The following is a 12,906-nucleotide window of genomic DNA, read 5'->3' as shown; positions in this document are numbered from 1 at the left end:
CAAGAGTGAACAAACAGGGAGATCTCTTGGAAGGCTTCAGAAACAATCCAGGAGAGATGGCGGTAGCTTGGACCAGGGTGGTGGAAATGGCTAGAAGGGTGAGAAGTGGGGTGGGAGTATTCTGGGTACATATGTGGATTTTCTAAAGAATTGGATGTGAGATGAGAGAATAAGAAAGGAATCAGTGGTGGCTCCAAAGCTTCTAGTTTGAGGAAATGGCAGTATAAGGACATGGGGAGACTGGGAAGAGCATGTTAGAAATCCCTTCTTTATTAGATGATACAAAGAAATTATTGTTTTGTTAATGGAGACATTGAAATATAATAACATTTTTAAAAATGTTTATCTCACCCCATATTAGGATGGCTGCTATCAAAAAAAACCTCCAGAAAATAACAAGTGCTGGCAAGGATTTAGAAAAATTAGAACCTTCACACATTATTAATAAGAATGTAAAATGGTACAACATTGTGGAAAACAATATGATGGTTCCTCAATAATTAAAAATAGGATTACCATATGACCCAGCAATTCCACTTCTGGTTATATGCCCAAAAGCATTGAAAGCAGGGGCCCAAAGAGACATAGATACATTCATATTTAGAGTAGCATTATTCATAATAGTCAACAGTTGTAAGCAACACATGTGTTCATTGATGAATGGATTAACAAAATGAGGTATATTCATGCAATGGAATATTATTTAGTCTTAAAAAGGAAGGAAATACTGACAAATGCTACAATACTGATAAACCTTGAGACCATTATACAAAATAAAATAAGCCAGACACAAAAAGACAAATATCACATTTGTCATCCAAATATTTGACTCCACTTCCTAATTTGACTAGAATATTCCATTGACTAGAATTCTATTTGACTAGAACAGTCAAATTCATAGATACAAAAGTAGAAGGATGGTTTCCAGGTGCTGGGGGGAGGGAGAATTGCGGAGGAATAGGCATAAAGTTTCAATTTTAAAAGAGAAAAAGGAGTTCTGGAGATTGCACCACAATGTGACTGTACTTAACACTACTGAATTGTACACTTAAAATTAGTTGATGGTAAATTTTGTTATGTGTATTTTATCACAATTTAGAGTCTACATACTTGGGAAGTGGGTGGAACCCTGAGTAAAGCCTGAAGGAAGACTAGTAGTCAGACATTTAAAAAAAGTCCTATAATTTATAATTGTCATGCTTAAATTGGTCCGTAGACAGCATAAGAGAAAGTAGAATACATTTAGAATAAAAGCAAGAAATACACTGTGCTTTGTTAATAACTGTTTATCTAGTGATATACACTAAACTGTTTATAGGCAAAATAATATAATTTATAGAATTTATTTTAAAATATTCTAGGAAAAAAGTAGTGGGAAAACAGATGAAACAAGAGTAGCAGGATGCTGATGAGGATGGGTGATGGGCATCAGTGGACTCATTATTCTATTTCTACTTTTGTTTATGTTTGAAAATTTCTACAATAAGTTTTTTTGTAAAGAAATTATCTATTCTTAAAAGGAAAATAAAAAGATAAATAAAGCACGCATTGCTTTAAGCTAGATCTGAAAGATAATGTATGATTACAATATCTGGCAATATTGGCAAATGAAATGAACTTATTTACAGTTTCTTGATAAGCCATTCTTAGGCCACTCAATAAACATTCACTGAATGTAGGCCGGGTGTGGTAGCTCATGCTTGTAATCTCAGCACTTTAGGAGGCTGAGGCAGATGGATCACTTGAGGTTAGGAATTCGAGACTAGCCTGGCCAACAGGGTGAAACCCTGTCTCTACTAAAAATACAAAAATTAAGTCGGCATGGTGGCGAGTTCTGTAATCCCAGCTACTCAGGAGGCTGAGGCAGAGGAATTGCTTGAACCCAGGAGGCAGAGGTTGCAGTGAGCCAAGATCGCATCACTGCACTCCAGTCTGTGTGACAGAGCAATCAATACTCCATCTCAAAAAAATAAAAATAAACATTCAGTGAATGCTTATTATGTATCTGGCACCATTTTTGTTTGGTAAATAGATGTGAAAAACACAGTCCCTGCCTTCAATATGTTAAGAATCAGGACTAGAGAGCAAAAAGTAAAGTATCTATTAGAATATACTTCTATAGAGATAAACCAGGGCACTCACTACATACATATACTTACAGCCATACTTATAGATGGGGGCAAAGGGTATGGGGTAAATGAATGAACACAAGTCAGCCAAGTAAAAAAGGACAGTCATCTAGGATGTGGGACTAACATGGCACATTCAGGAAATCACAAGTGTGGTGTAGAATAATTGGGATATCAGGTAGGCATGAAGACATGGTTCAAAACTAGAGGACTTGTTTGCAATAACACTTTTGAGATCCTCTGAGATGGGAATAATTCATGACTGACAGACGCTAAATAAATGTGTTTTGAATGAAACAGGGGGACATTGAAGATTTTACGCAAGAAAATCAGGTTTGCATTTTTGAAAGATCACACTGGGACCCAGGAAAACAAAAGGTTGAAGAAAAGTGTAACACAAGGCAGGGAGACAAATTAGGAGGCTAATGCAGTTATTCAAGGGAGGCAAAATGAGGGTCTGAATTAGTGGTAGCATTAGGATGAAGAGAGCAGATTCAAGAGAATCTTTAGAGGTAGAATGGATAGAGCTTCATGTTATTAAAGACCAAAAAACAGAAGTTTACAACATTAGGATAAGTCTTGGGTTTATTACTTAGATAACTGGATGATGGCAGTACACTGACTGAGACATGGGATGCAGGAGAAAGAGATCGGAAGTGGACACATTGAATAGAAGTGCCTGTGGGGAAAAACAGATGGAGATATCCAGTAGGCAGAGGAATATGAAATTCAGGAGAGGCTTAGACTGAAGATTAAAAATATGATGGTTGTCAGTTGCTGGTTGAAGCTGCAGGTAGAGATGAGAGTGCTCAGAAATAAAGTATGTGGTAAGAAAGACCAAAGGATGGACTACTGTAAAACAGCCCAATTAAAATTTAGGCAGAGGTGATGTCCTACATGGGCTCCTCTTCACATATTTCAACACATTTCATGAATGGCTAGAGAAACAGGAGTAAAACCAGGAGAGAGTAGTGTCACAGATATGACACTTAGATATTCATTGAGCTATTTCACAATAGCTATTGTGAAATGTTATTAAAGACCAAAAAACAGACATGTACAACATTAGGATAAGTCTTGGGTTTATTACTTAGATAACTGGATGATGGCAGTACACTGACTGAGACATGGGATGCACAATAGCTATTGTGAAATAGCTCAATGAATCAAGGGAAATAGTTTAAAGGCCCTGAAAATAATCAACAGTAGAGAAGTCAGTATGGCTTTGTAAATAACCATTTCATGGTATGGCAACAGTAGAAACATTCTCAAGCAGTAGGTTGAGAAGTATACAAGTGAGGAAGTGAAGGTAATGAATGTTGGCTATATTTTGAGGAAGGTGAGAAAGACAGCAGTAATTAGAGTTATGTCACTAAGGAAATTGATGGACATGGGATCTAGAGCACTGCTGAATGAATTAACCTTAAACAGAGGGATATTTATTTCTTTGAAACAAGAAGGAAGGATGTTTGAGATGAGTTAATTTATTGATGGCCTCTCTGGTTTTTGTTTCTGTTTTATATGTGAAGTAAGAAGTTAGGTCATCTACTGAGGGTAAAGGGGAGATGTTAGGTAGGAGAGAGAGAGGAAAAAATTTAGAATAGTTACTTTGGAGAATGGAAGAGGTAGCTGATCAAGTATATGTATATATAAATTATGCAAACAAGAATGTATAATGCCATTTGGTAATGTAATTTTTCTCCAGCAGGGCTCTATAATCTAAGATAGGGGCAGAGATGGATAGTTAGATTCATCCAGAATTGCAGTTGTTCAGCACTGGCTTAGTCAAAGGATAAGGAGGCAAAACGAGTTTTAAGGACATTGTTAAGAAAGTGGTTGGGAGGCTGGCTAGATGGAGCTTGCATTTGTCGCTCTCATAGAGAGAAACTGAAGGAGTGAGTGAACACAACACCTTCAACTGAAATATCCAGGTACACACATTGGATTCATAAAGAAAACAACTTGACCCATGGAGAACAGAGAAAAGCAAGGCAGACAGCTGCCCACCCAGGAGCGACACAGAGCCAGGAGAGCCTCCCCTGCCCAAGGAAGGGGTGAGTCAGTGAGTGATGATGGGGACCCACGCTTCTCCCACAGATCTTTGCAGCTCCCAGGTCAGGAGGTCTTCTCATGAACCCACTCCACCAATTCCTGCAGTCTGACACATAGGGTTATTGATACATGGAGTCTTGGCAGAGCAGCTACTCAGGCATATACAGAGCCCCAGGAGCTTTAGATACTCGGGTTTCCCAGCAAAAGTGGCTGCAACTCCAGCAAAGTGGGAAGTTAGACCTCTGTACATACCCCTAGGAAAGGGGCTGAATCCAGGGGGCTGAGCAGTGACCGTCTGCAGATCCTGCTGCCACAGCACATCTCAGGATAAGACCCACTGGCTTGGAACTCCAGCCAGCCAGTGGTAGCAGTGTTGTACCTCCCTGAGATGGAGCTCCCAGAGGGACTGGCTTGGAACTCCAGCCAGCCACTAGTAGCAGTGTTACACCTCCCTGAGACAGAGCTCCCAGAGGGAGGGTGAACCACTATCTTTGCTGTTTTGCAGCCCTAGCCATTGTTGCCTTTGGTGCAGCCACCCTACAGAAAAGAAGCTAGACTACTTTTTCACATGGGTCTCTGATGCTGCTTCTCCTCAATGGGCAGAACTTCTCAACCAGGGTCACCAGTCACCCTTACTGGTGTTTTCCAGCTGGCAGTGGTTCAGAGCCTCCCTGGTATAGAGCTTCCACGGGAAAGGATGGGCCACCGTCTTTGCTGTTTCACAGCCTTAGCCATGTTTGCCTTCAGGCTCTAGACAGTCTGAGGTGATTAGGGATTGGAGTGGTCCCCCGGCGCAGCACAGCAGCTCTCCATAAAAGTGGTCGGACTGCTTTTTCACACAGACACTGGATCCCATTTCTCTTCACTGGGAGGAATTTCCTGACCAAGGTCTACAGATACCCCTGCTAGTGTTTTCTGTCAGCAACAGTTTCAAACTTCCCTGGGACAGAGCTCCCAGAGGGAGGGGTGGGCCACCATCTTTGCTGTTTCACGACCTTCATTGTTGGTACCTTCAGGTGCTGAAAAATCCGAGGTGACAAGGGACTGGAGCAGACCCCCAGCATACTGCAGCAGCCATACAGAAAGCGGGCAGACTGTTTGTTATGTGGGCCCCCATCCTGTATCTCTTCACTAGGCATGTCCTCCCAGCCTGAGTCTTCAGCCACTCCTTGCTGGGGCTATCGAGCCAATAGCAGCTCTACAACTGCCTGGGACAGAGCTCTCAGTGGGAGAGATGGGTTGTCATCTTTGCTGTCTTGCAGCCCTCACCCGTGCTGCCTCCAGGCCCTAGAGAGAATTCTGGCAGTTCGATGGCCAAGTGTCTTATGTTCTTCAAATGACTGCATCAGTTCTCCAACATGGGTTCTTAACCTCAGTTGGTTGAAATGACAGAAATAGAATTCAGAATATGGATAGGAAAGATCATCAAAATTCAGGAGAATGGCAAAACCCAATCCAAGGAAACTAAGACACAATAAAATGGATACAGGAGCTGACAAACAAAATAGGCAGTATAAAAAAGAACCTAACTGATCTTATAGAGCTATAAAACACACTACAAGAATTTTACAACACAACCCTAAGTATTAACAGCAGAATAGACCAAGCTGAGGAAAGAATCTTGGAGCTTGAAGACTGGTTCCCTGAATTAAGACAGCCAGATAAAAATAAAGAGAACTAAGAATAAAAAGGAATGAACGAAACCTCTGAGAAACATGGATTATGTAAAGAGGCCAAATTTATGAATCATTTGCATCCCTGAAAGGGACAGGGAAAAAGCAAAACATTTCAGGATATTGTCCATGAAAACTTCCCCAACTTTGCTAGAGAGGCCATCAGTCAAATCCAGAAAATACAGGAAACCCCTGCAAGATTCTATACAAGAAGATCATTCCCAAGACACATAAACATCAGATTTTCCAAGGTAGAAATGAAAGACTATTAAAGGCAGGTAGAGAGAAAGGGCAGGTCACCTACAAAGGGAACCCCATCAGCTGACTTCTCAGCAGAAACCCTACAAGCCAGAAGAGATTGGGGGCCTATATTCAATATTCTTAAAGAAAAAAATTTTGAACCCAGAATTCCACATCCAGTCAAACTAAGCTTCCTCAGTGAAGGAGAAATAAGATCCATTTTAGATAAGCAAATGCTGAGGGAGTTCATTACCACCAGACCCACCTTATAAGAGATCTTGAAAGGAGCACTAAATATGGAAAGGAAAGACCAATACCAGCCAAAACACTTAAGTACGTAGACCAGTGACACTATAAAGCAATCACACAAGCCAGCCAGCATAATAAACAGCTAACAACACAATGACAGGATCAAATCCACACATATCAATACTAACCTTGAATGTAAATGGGCTAAATGCCCCCATTTAAAAGGTACAGAGTGGCAAGCTGGAAAAAAACAGCAAAATCTAATGGTATGCTATCTTCTAGAGACCCATCTCACATGCAGTGACACCCATAGGCTCAAAATAAAGGGATGGAGAAGAATCTACCAAGTAAATGGAAATCAGAAAAAAGCAGGGGTTGCAATCCTAATTTCAGACAACAAAGACTTTAAACCAACAAAGATAAAAAAAAAAAAAAGATAAAGACATTACATAATGGTGAAGGGCTCAATTCAACAAGAAGACCTAAGTATCCTAAATATATATGTACCCAACACAGGAGCACCCAGATTCATAAAGCAAGTTCCTAGAGACCTACAAAGAGACTTAGATTCCCACACAAAATAGTGGGAGACTTCAATACTCCACTAACAGTATTAGATCACCAAGGCAGAAAATTCACAAAGATATTCAGGATGTGAATTCAACATTGGACCAAATAGATCTGATAGACATCTACAGAACTCTCCATCCTAAATCAACAGAATATACATTCTTCTCATTGCCATATGGTACATACTCTAAAATTGACTACACAATCAGACATAAAACAATTCTCAGGAAATGCAAAAGAACTGAAATCATAACCAACACACTCTTAGATCACAGCACAATAAAAATAGAAATCAAGATTTAAAAAATTTGCTCAAAACCATGCAATTACAGGGAAACTAAACAACATGCTCCTGAATGACTTTCGGGTAAATAATGAAGTTAAGGCAGAAATCAAGAAGCTCTTTTTAATTAATGAGAACAAAGATATAACATACCAGAATCTCTGGGACATAGCTAAGGCAGTGTTAAGAGAGAAATTTATATCACTAAATGCCCATATCAGAAAGTTAGGAAGATCTCAAATTAACAACCTAACCTCACAACTAAAATAACTAGAGAAGCAGGAGCAAACCTCCTTCAAAGCTGGCAGAAGACATGAAACAACCCAAGTCAGAGCTGAAGTGGAGGAGACTGAGACATGAAAAAGCCATTCAAAATATCGATTAATCCAGGAGTTGGCTTTTTGAAAAAAAAAATCAATAATATAGATAGGTTGGTAGCTAGACTAATAAAGAAGAAAAGAGAGAAGATCCAAAGAATCACAATCAGGAATGACAAAGGGGATGTTACCACTAACCCCACAGTAAAACAATAATCAGAGACTACTATGAACATCTCTATGCACACAAACTAGAAAACCTAGAAGAGATGGATAAATTCCTGGATATATACACCCTCCCAAGACTGAACCAGGAAGAAATCGATTCCCTGAACACTTCAACAGTGACCTCTGAAATAGAATCAGTAATAAATAGCTTATCATCCAAAAAAATCCCAGGACAAAACAGATTCACAGCTGAATTCAATCAGATGTACAAAGACGAGCTGGTACCATTCCTACTGAAACTATTTCAAAAAGCTGAGGAGGAGGGACTCCTCCCCAACTCATTCTATGAAGCCAGCATTATCCTGATACCAAAACCTGGCAGAGCCACGACAATAAAAGAAAACTTCAGGCCAATATCCTTGATGAACATTGATGCAAAAATCCTCAACAAAATACTTGCAAACCAAATCCAGCAGCACATCAAAAAGCTAATCCACCGTGATCAAGTAGGCTTTATTCCTGGGATGCAAGTTTGGTTCAATATATGCAAATCAAGAAATGTGATTCATCACATAAACAGAACTAAAGACAAAACCATGTGATTTTCTCAATAGATGCAGAAAAGGCTTTTGATAAAATTCAACATTCCTCCATGTTAAAAACTCTCAATAAACTAGTATTGAAGGAACATACCTAAAAATATCTATGACATGCCCACAGCCAACATCGTACTGTGGGCAAAAGCTGGAAGCATTCCCCTTAAATACTGGCACAAGACAAGGATGCCCTCTCTCATCTTTCTATTCAACATAATATTGGAAGACCTGGCCAGAGCAATTAGGCAAGATAAAGAAATAAAGAGCATCCAAATAGGAAGAGCGGAAGTCAGACTATGCCTGTTTGCAGACAACATGATTCTAGAAAACCTCAGTCTTGGCCCAAAAGCTCCTTCAGCTGACAAACAACTTCAGGAAGTTTCAGGATACAAAATCAATGTACAAAAATCACTGGCATTCCTATATACCAACAACAGCCTAACCGAGAGCCAAATCAGGAACACAATCCCATTCATAATAGCCACAAGAAGAATAAAATGCCTAGGAATATTGGTAACTAGGGAGGTGAAAGATCTCTACAATGAAAATTACAAAACACTGCTCAAAGAAATCAGAAGTAACATAAACAAATGGAACATTCCATGCTCATGGGTCAGAAGAATCAATGTCATTAAAATGGTCATATTGTCCAAAGCAATTTACAGATTCAATGCTATTCCTATCAAACTACCAATGACATTCTTCACAGAACCAGAAAAAATTATTGTAAAATTCATATGGAAACAAACAAACAAACAAAAGCCCAAATAGCAAAGGCAATCCTAAGCAAAAAGAACAAAGCTGGAGGCATCACGTTACCTGACTTCAAACTATATTATAGGGCTATAGTAACCAAAACAGCATGGTACTGTACAAAAACAGACACATAGACCAATGGAACCAAATAGAGAGCCCAGAAATAAGGCTGCACGTCTACAACCATCTGATCTTCTACAAATCTGACAAAAACAAGCAATGGGGAAAGATTCCCTATTCAATAACAGGTGCTGGGATAACTGGCTAGCCCTATGCAGAAGATTGAAACTGCACCCCTACCTTACACCATATACAAAAATCAACTCAAGATGGATTAAAAACTTGAATGTAGGTTGGGCGCAGTGGCCTATGCCTGTAATCCCGGCACTTTGGGAGACCGAGGCAGGTGGATCACCTGAGGTCAGGAGTTCAAGACCAGCCTGGCCAACATGGTGAAACCCCATCCCTACTAAAAATGCAAAAATTAGCCAGACGTGGTGGTGGGCACCTGTAATCCCAGCTACTGGGGAGGCTGAGGCAAGAGAATCTCTTGAATCTGGGAGGTGGAGGTTGCAGTGAGCCAAGATTACACCACTGCACTCCAGCCTGGCTGAAAGAGCAAGACTCCATCTCAAAAAAAAAAAAAAAAAAAAACTTGAATGTAAAACCCAAAACTATAAAAACCCTGGAAGACAACCTAGGCAATGCTATTCTGCACATAGGAACTGGCAAAAATTTCATGACAAGGACACCAAAAGCAATCACAACAAAAGCAAAAATTGACAAATGAGATCTAATTAAACTTAAGAGCTTCTGCACAGCAAAAGAAACTATCAACAGAGTAAACAGGCAACCTACAGAGTGGGGAGAAAATATTTGCATCTGACAAAGGTCTAAATATCCAGCATCTATAAAGAACTTAAACAAATGTACAAGAAAAAAAAAAACCAAACAGCCCCATTAAAAAGTGGGCAAAGGACATGAACACTTTTCAAAAGAAGACATACATGTGGCCAAAAGGCATATGAAATAAAGCTCAATATCACTGATCATTAAAGAAATGCAAATCAAAACCACAATGAGATACCATCTCACAGCAGTCAGAATGACTATTATTAAAAAGTCAAAAAATAACAAATGCCGGCAAGGTTGCAGAAAAAAGGGAATCTTATACACTGTTGGTGGGAGTGTAGATTAGTTCAACCATTATAGAAAGCAGTATGGTGATTCCTTAAGGAGCTAAAAACAGAATTACCACTCAACCTGGTAATTCTATTGCTGGGTATATATCCAAAGCAATATAAATCATTTTATCATAAAAATACATGCATATGTATGTTCACTGCAATGCTATTCATTGCTATTGTGAATAATAGCAAAGACATGGAATCAACCTAGATGCCTATCAATGGTGGACTGAATAAAGAAAATGTGGTACACATACACCATGGAATACTATGTAGCCATGAAAATAATGAGATCATGTCCTATGCAGGAACATGGATGGAGGTGGAGGCCATTAACCTTAGCAAACTAGCACAGGAACAGAAAACCAAATATCACATGTTATCACTTATAAGTGGGAGCCAAATTATGAGAACACAGGGACACAAAGAGGGGAACAACAGACACTGGGGCCTACTTGAGGGTGAAGGGTGGGAGGAGGGAGAGGATCAGAAAAAGTATCTATTGGGTACTGGGGTGATGAAACAATCTGTACAACCCCCATGACATAAGTTTACCTATATAAGTTTACCTATATGGGGTACCTGCACATGTACCCCAAACTTCAAAGTTTAAAAATAAAATAATACCATGCTGAACATCCTTACATTAAAAAAAAAAAAAGCAGTTGAAGCAGTTGAAGAAAATTACAACACAAGGAATGGAGAAAATGTGATAGAGACGTGGATGAGGTTGCAAGAGCTGAAATGTAACCTATATTCCTTAAATTTGGAATTGAGCTAATGTAGATTCTCAATCTGCCTGACTCTGCTTATTTATACCTGTCCAGATTCCAACTTTCAGTGAGATATGATGTGACTACAGATATCTAATTATTCCCCTCTCAGTCTCCTACTGAGATAGAATGTGAAAAAGAGGAAACTGACTACCATAAGAAAACAGTAGGGATTATGGGTTTCCATATGTCAGAAACTTGAAGGCCTTTCTGTTAATTACAGTGCAGACGGATCAGATAAACTCCTGTAGGCTGATTTTTAAAAATCTTTCCTAAGAAAAAAGCATGCATATTAAGAAAATAAAGAAACACCGGAAATATTCTATACTCTAACTCATATGGGTGAGAGTTTGATTCAAGAACAGATTATTGATAGTTGTGAGAGTATATTTTTGGACTTCACTTAAAACATTTTCTATATTCCCGAATATAGAGAGACTAGTATAAGGAACTCCCTCTTAAACCTATCACTCAGCTTCAATAATTTGATTTCTTTTTGCTGCAGTGACTAATATTTAGAATCCACCAAGAGGATTAGAAGAAATGATTATAGACAGCTAACATAAGCAGAAAATCTATGCAGGTGAAGCACGTTCCAAAGAAAGAGAAATAATTCCTGGAATGCCATGACTTATTTCCAGGTGTGGATGGTCTGGCTAAGTAGAAGAGTGGATTCTGCCGGAGTATTGTGTTTGTGTTTACCAAGTTCAAAGAAGAAATGACATAGGTATAAAACAAGGCCTTTATTGGTTGTACATTTGGTAATTTTTTTCCAATATGTCCCATGCATTTTAATTTTCTTAACAGTGTCTTTTAAAGAGAATGATTTTGATGAAGTTCATTTACCAAGTTTTTCTTTTATAATTGGTGTTTATGAGTACTATTTGAGGAGTCTTTTCTTATTCCAAGACCATAAAGATTCTCCCATGCTTTTTCCTATAAGTTTTTATGATTTTAGCTTAGATATTTAGATCTATGATCCATTTTGAGTTAATTTTTTTTGCTATGGTGTAAGACAAGGGTTAGGGTTAATTTTTATATGAATATTTAAGAGCCAAATAGATGATCATTTTATGATCTGGAGATGGGAGATGGGGTAAAACCTTCCAAGCATTAGAGCAATGAAAAAAAAAAAACCACAAGAGAGAGGACCAAAGTTCTCTCATACTGAAAGTACTCTTGGTGAAAATTTAAGCCTTCATGAAATGGTCTACTGGCTTGTCACAGCCACATAATACTGAGAACATGAGTAAGTGTGGTGCATATTTTGAGATGCATTGTTTCAATGCTTTGGATTATGTCAATGGAGTATAAAATTTTATTGGCCAATTATTCCATATTATTATCTTTGATATTATTAACATTTTTTAAGAATTAATGAATAGAATGACTGTTTTTTATAAAACACTTTAGGGAAGGTAAACTAAAAATGTCAATTCATTCCAGAAACAGAAGAAAATATAAGTATAATTTCCATGGTAGTCCAATTTTTAGACCTAATGAAGAAACTTTATGTTCCATTGAAGGTCAGCAGATAATATTTAAGTAATCACAGATTTGGAGCGGTGAATTTGACTTTAGCCTTACTTACTATAATTTAAACTAACATGAATTACCATTGTATTAGTCTGTTTTTATGCTGCTGATAAAGACATTCTCCAGACTGGGTAATTTATAAAGGAAAAGAGGTTTAATGGAATCACGATTCTATGTGGCTGGGGAGGCCTCACGATCATGGTGGAAGGCAAAAGGCACGTCTTACATGGAAGCAGGCAAGAGAGAATGAGAGCAAAGCGAAAGGGGAAACCCCTTATAAAACCAACGGATCTCGTGAGACTTATTTACTATCATGAGGACAGCATGGGGGACACCGCCTCCATGGTTCAATTATCTCTCATGGAATCCCTCCCACA

At 38.7% G+C, this 12,906-nt stretch overlaps 2 protein-coding genes across 6 annotated transcripts in view; one reads left to right on the top strand and one right to left on the bottom strand.

Annotated features, from left to right (window-relative positions):
* The window catches only part of AGBL3 (AGBL carboxypeptidase 3), a 156,605-nt gene that overhangs the window by 22,533 nt on the left and 121,166 nt on the right, over positions 1–12,906 (bottom strand). The window lies entirely within an intron of this gene.
* CYREN (cell cycle regulator of NHEJ) overlaps positions 1–12,906 on the top strand; it is an 80,742-nt gene that overhangs the window by 53,521 nt on the left and 14,315 nt on the right. The window lies entirely within an intron of this gene.

The sequence above is a fragment of the Pan paniscus genome, chromosome 6 (genome assembly GCF_029289425.2).
Source record: "Pan paniscus chromosome 6, NHGRI_mPanPan1-v2.0_pri, whole genome shotgun sequence".
NCBI lineage: Eukaryota > Metazoa > Chordata > Mammalia > Primates > Hominidae > Pan > Pan paniscus.
Note: the sequence above shows the minus strand (reverse complement) of the source record. Positions and strands in the feature narration are given on the sequence as shown.